This window comes from Furipterus horrens, unplaced genomic scaffold (assembly GCF_987537825.1).
Source record: "Furipterus horrens unplaced genomic scaffold, mFurHor1.1.pri manual_scaffold_3, whole genome shotgun sequence".
Taxonomy (NCBI): Eukaryota; Metazoa; Chordata; class Mammalia; order Chiroptera; family Furipteridae; genus Furipterus; species Furipterus horrens.
The window spans coordinates 186,060,710-186,066,923 of record NW_028327173.1 but is presented as its reverse complement, the minus strand read 5'-3'; the positions used below and the strand labels follow the sequence as shown (position 1 = coordinate 186,066,923).

At 48.8% G+C, this 6,214-nt stretch overlaps 1 long non-coding RNA gene across 1 annotated transcript; it reads left to right on the top strand.

Annotated features, from left to right (window-relative positions):
- Positions 1-740: 740 nt before the first annotated feature.
- On the top strand, positions 741-3,987 carry LOC150016960 (uncharacterized). The gene is made up of 3 exons (XR_016510082.1): positions 741-1,663; positions 1,898-1,990; positions 3,685-3,987. It is a non-coding gene; the product is annotated as an uncharacterized LOC150016960 (long non-coding RNA).
- Positions 3,988-6,214: the final 2,227 nt, after the last annotated feature.

Here is a 6,214-nt window from a genome sequence, read left to right as displayed (position 1 = left end):
GGACCGAATTATCATCTGGGTATTGACAACGAAGGAAGGGCAGATGAGGGTCTGAAGTGACATATGAATCAGGTGAGTAACCAGGGTTGGGGCTGCAGTGGGGGAGGTCTTCTTGGGAGAGTCTGGGCTCCCTCTGGCTGAGGTTGCAATATGGAGACCACTGAGTTCAAGAGAGCCTGGCTTCTGGGTCCCCGACCTTGGCCTTTAACTTGTCACCTACTCTCAGGCACAAATGGCAATCCTCACACTGCAGCCATTCCCCTTTTTGTTGAAAGAGGAAGCAGCCCCAAAAGGTCCCCTTCACCCACTCTTTGTGGTGTGAAGAAGAGGAACCTGAATCTGATTTGGAGTTTTTGAAGAAATCTTGCTTTGATGTTAGACCAATCCAACTTCTTCATTTGCTAGTCTGACAGGGACCACAGTGGCTGGGCCTCCTCAAGGACTGGCCAAGGGGACTCCCTCAGACAGGAACCCCTAAGGGTGGAGTTTCCCAGCCCTGGCTCCGGGACTCATTGGGGTGTGTCCAGTTATCTCCAGGTAAAATTTAAATATTGAAATAAACTTACTGCAAAAATAGAGTTATAGGGAAAAAAGAGCCTATACCAACCAGTGTTTTTTTTTTTTTTTTTTTTTGGAGAGGGAAAGGAAAAGAGAGCTATACGTTTTTTTTAATTTAATTTTTTTTATTGATCAATCTTTTAAAAAGATGCCAGTGTTCTAAAAACATGGCCAATGAGGCAGTGTGGGGAGGAAGGATTGGATTCTAGTCTTGGCTTTGTCATTTCCTCACTGTATGACTTTGGACATACCTTTTATAGTTTTAATAAAGTAGGGCTAAAGATGGCTTTACTAAGGTTATGGGGAGGATTAAGCAAGACGGATGTACTTTGTAAATTATAAAGCACTGCACAATGCTGCCTGACCATCAGCTCAGCAGAAAATCCTACCATCTTACCTGCATTGATTGTTTTCCTCACAGGTATCCTTCAGGGTTACTCAATATCCATATTTTTTTCTCTAGGCCTTGAGTTTTATACTAGTTAGGTTAAGCCAGGTAATGCTGCAGTGACAAATAAGCCCTCAAATTTCATTGGCTTACTGTGATCCAGCTTTATTTCTTGCTCTGATGAGGATGGATAAAGCTTCTTCCATCATGTAGCCATGCTGTCAGAGCACGTGGGCTATAAAATCACAATGGCAGGGTAGAGAGGGATAGAGGAGGTGTATCATCTCTTATCTCTTTGGCTCAGAAGTAACACATGTCACTTATAGTCTGTTGGCCAGAATGAATCACATTATTTCTACCCAACTGCAAGGAAGACTGGGAAACGCAGGGGGAGGACATGGATATTCAGTGAGTACTAATGGAATCTGCCAGCTTCCTCATCTCTAAAATGGGAGGGTTGGACTAGATGACCTCAGAGCAGGCACCACCCAGCTCTGGCTGTAGGATTGGGTGAGCCAGACACCTGGAAGTTGATGCCCTACGACAAGTCTTAGCTTCCATAGGAAGAACTGTATACCATCCCCCACCCCCCAAATCAATTTCACTTTTCTCTCTCTCTCCCTTCCCTGAGCTATTCCCTCTCTGCTGCCCCTCCATGAGCTTCTAAGTCCGAAACACTCCAACCTGTGAGGTGCAATGGCCTTCAAGTGACCCAAGGTCAGTGCAAATGGTTTGCTTTCTGAGAAAAATGGGGCCTGCTTTGAAGCAGGACACTGATGAAGAATGGAAAGCCAGGCTGCTGGTCAGCCAGGACCACCAGCACCACTGGGCCCTGGGACCCCACCTTCCCTCTAGCACTTTAGAGGAACTTAGGAATAATTCTGAAGACCTTCTTTACTTGCTTTCTTTTATTGCTCTATTGATCTGTGTACTGCCTACTTTCTTTCCCAGTCTGGTGAAATCCACACTGAACTCAGACTGTTGAGGATGGTTCATGTGCATTTAAAAGGCACGAGGATCACTAGAAACTGGCATGGATTCAAGGTATGAATTGTTAGACCAGGAATATGCCCATAGATATAATATTGGGTTGGCCAAAAAGTTTGTTTGGATTTTCCCATAAGATGGTTCTAATAGCATTTAATTGTCTTTAACTTCATTTGAAACAATTTTGTTAGATTACATGTGACAGCTGTTATATCAGCGTGCATTTAAAAAGAAACGTAAAAGTTGGTGGATATTTTTTTAGCCATTTTAATATTGAAGATGGAAAAAATACACAACATTTTTTGGCATATTATGCTTTATTATTTCAAGAAAGGTAAAAACACAACTGAAACACACACAAAAAAGATTTGTGCAGTGTATTGGGAAGGTGCTATGACTGATGGAGCATGTCAAAAGGAGTTTGTGAAGTTTCATGTTGGAGATTTCTCGCTCGATGATGCTCCACAGTCAGGTAGACCAGTTGAAGTTGATAGTGATCAAATCAAGACATAATGGAGGTCAATCAATGTTATACCATGTGAGAGATAGCTGACATACTCAAAATATCCAAACCAATAAAATTATTGGTGAAAAGAAAAAACACATATTTTATTTTATAGAAAAAACTAAATAGACTTTTTGGCCAACCCCATGTTTTTAAATTCAGCATCGTCGTTGTCGTCGGCAGCCGTCTGTCTCGAGAGACGATGGTGTAGCTTCTTAAGAGTCTACCTGCACCGCCGAGAACGGTTGTGCAGTCCGACTCGGGAGTGACACGGTATCTGTCTCCTCCCGTGTTGAATCGACATCTTGCGATGACGCTGGAGTGTCCTCTCCAGTGAAGCTGAAGCTACAGAGCCTGGGCAGGGTGATATGGAGGGTCTGCTGTTGCCCATGCAGCAGACCCCCCCCTCTCTTCGCAGCTGAAGGATCCAAGGGAAAGACGGAGTCAATACAGCTTGGCTTCAGGTGCGCCGCAGGAGTTGCCGGTGTTGACTACAACGTCAAACCGCCTTAGGGACTCCGGCTCCGGATTTTCTGTCGGGGTTTACTCCCTTAGCCTTTCCCCTGAAGAGGTATGCCGCAAGGCAGCGGAGGTTTTTTGGAGTCAGAGTTTTCCTTCTCTGATGTGCCCTGACTGGAAGATCGAACGAGCGACACTTAGCTCGCAGGCCGACGCTCAATCCACTGAGCCAAACCAGCCAGGGCTTGAATTCAGCATAGACACTGGATAAACTCTCATGTACTCTCTAGAGTAGGATGAAGGTGCTCAGCTGAATCTGCTGATGACATCATGTCACATGCTGCTGGTCCTGTGCACACCCTAGTTGTAATAACTGGGCTTCTGCCTCTTTCAGGAGGTTCACCTTGAACTTCTGTTCTGTTAGAGGGTCCTTTTTATGGTAGCTCGGTCTGTAGTCCTCTGCAGGAATATCAGAAGCCTCTGAATATGGTTTCTTCTTGATTACTTCTCCCTGTTGAGTAGCCTGCTGGCCAGACCATACACCCTGGCTTGGTCAGGGAGATCCAACTCTATGTGCCTCTGCACCTGGGTGTAGGCTCTCAGAGCTGCTGCAGCTGCTCTAAAATTCTGGGACATTCCTTCCATCCAGAGGTGGGATCTGTATTCCTTCCCTTGAATTTGATAAGTCTTATGACTGCTTTGATCAGTAGAGTATAGAGAAGTGACCCTCTGTGACCGTCGAGGCTTGGTCATGATAGGCCCCAGAGTTTCTTCCTGCTTCTCTTAGAATACTCGCTCTGGCAGCCCAGCAGCCATGCGATGAGACATCCAAGCCGTGTGGAGAAGCCACATGTAGGAGTAAGTGGGGCAGCCCCAGCTGAGCCCAGCCTTTGAGTCATCCCCGCGCTCGTGCCAGACATGTGAACCAAGAAGCCTGCAGGCGACTTCAGCCTCCCACTAGTCAGGTCACCTCCCCCCCATCGTCTGCTATTCCCATCTGAAGCCCTGGACATGGTGGAGAAGAGAAAAACCATTCTTGCTGAACTCTGTCCAGATTCTTCACTCAGAGAATTTGTGAGCATAGTAAAATGATGGGCATTTTCCACCACTGAGTTTGAGCTGTTTGTTTCATAGCAATTGATAACCAGAAAACCACCTTGTCCTCGTCCTGCCTTTGGCATGGTGATGAGTGGATCCATGTCAACTTCTAGGAGGGGCGTCTTCAGTAGTGGGCTGCGGGGCTCATTCCTATCCAACCACTTTCATGACAAAGACGTACAGGTTGCCGCAACAACAGCAACAATTAAACAAGAGAGGGCTGCTCGGAAACTGCGGATGTCACAAAATGAGCTAGGTAGACGTGCCGCTGGGGGATGGGTCAGCATCCTGAAAGACCACAACTGGCTAAGATGAAACCTAAATCCTGCACTTAAGTTTTATAATTCAACTGCAGATGTACAGGGGGAAGGAGCTTAGCCTGGTGAAGGGAGAGGCTGGCTCTCTCAGACCAGAGGGAACACCTGGGTGAGAGAGGCGAGGAATTGGAGTCACGAGGGAGGGTCAGGAGGGTGCAGCACAGAGAATGGGGAGTGACTCAAGGGGAGATTGGTCAGTGGGCAAGGTTGTGCCAGAAAGGGTCTCAAGGGCCACAGCGGGAAGTTGTTAGGCGGTGCTGGAACCCTGAGGTCAGTTCACTCGCATCCTTGCCCTTGGGGCTGCAGGGGTCTCATGGATCTGGTTGTTTAGCATCTTGAGTTGCGAATCCTCCTTGAAGATGCTAAAATGGGACAGAACTGGTTAAGCAAGACAGCTTCCAAACATACAACGCAGGGGCCCAAGAACAAAAATGCCCGGGCTTGCCAGGAATTCATTCTGTTGGGTTCTGCTGGGGCCTCCCCACCATCCAGTCCACCTACAGCACTGGACACACAGCATGCTGGAGTGACCTCATGGACAGATTGCTGGTCCGGGCGGGGGGTCCTCCTGATGCCTTACCTTGGGAACAGTTACCCTGGCAATGCTCATGGATTATGTTGTCGTGGGTCCTATCCCCCTTCAAGAAGTTCCTGAAAAGCCTGGGGTGAGGAGCACCCTGGATTGGGGTGAATTCCTGGGGCTGCCGTGTCCAAGCCCAGTGGGATATGAGCCCCGTGGACTCTTCTTTTTATGCAGGGTCTGGTCTGGGTGAAGGGCCTTGGAGGGGCGGGTGGCTCCAAGGAGGAAAGGGGTCCTGGGTACCAGTAAAGCATAGCATAGGTTCGACTGGCCTCTTGCTCCTTCTCAGAGTTGATCAGGAGGCCATGCCGTATCCAGACTCAGTCCTCCTCCAGGCCTATGTGCCAGAAATACAGAAAACACTAGGAACTAGCTGGCCAATCAGGCAGTGGCTGTGTACAGACAAGAGGCCCACTCTAAACAGCCTCCTGTGCCTCGTGGATTTGTTTTTCCAGGGGCAGGAGGTGGAGATGCTTTTGGAGACACCAAGCAAGGAGCAGGAGGGCCTTTCCTGTTCCCTGAAATTCAGGAGAGAGAGAGGTCTGCACTGAGGCTGCTGGCTTGACTGGCTGTCGGATGTGCTCCCTCACTGGTGGCCGTCACTCACCTGAGGCTCTTCAAAGCCAGCCTGCGTGGGGGCTGCCCGCAGCCATGGGTCCACGTGTCACTGGAGCTTGGGTGCTGGGCTTTGCAAGGCAGGTGGAAGAGACGTGACTGTGGCCACTCTTTGAGCATTTGCTTATACCAGATTGCGAGTTCTTATAGTATCACCTAAGAATAATCCTCATAGTAATCCCCTGAAATAGGTATTATTCCCATTTTGTAGATAAGGAAACCAAGACTCTAAGAGGTTACAGGGCTTACCCAGGCCATACAGATGGTTAGGGGCCAAGTAAGGATACAAACCCACAACTGTTTGACCCTAAACCCAGTGCTCATAACCAACACAGTGGCGGTTATTTCATGGGGAGTCACAGAACAGCAGATGGAGACCCCCTGGGGACATGAAGCAGTTGGGGGGTGATCCTGAGCTCTGTGGGTCAGGGAGTTACCTCACGGGAGACATGAGATATGGAGTAGTGGCTGGCAGAGGTGCCCCACCCCTCCCCCACCTTCCCCACTTCCCACCTGAGCCTTGCTGTGGAGAAGAGGCACCGTGGACACCTTTGGACCATCTCTCAAGCCTCACCCAACCGTGACTTGGTGAGAAGTGCCTCCAAATCCCCAGGACTACATACCTCCCCTTAGCCTCCAGGCTGCTCAGAGATGGAGAGGGGTGGAAATGGAGGGTCCCAGTCCTGGGAGGTCTGGGCCTGGGAAGA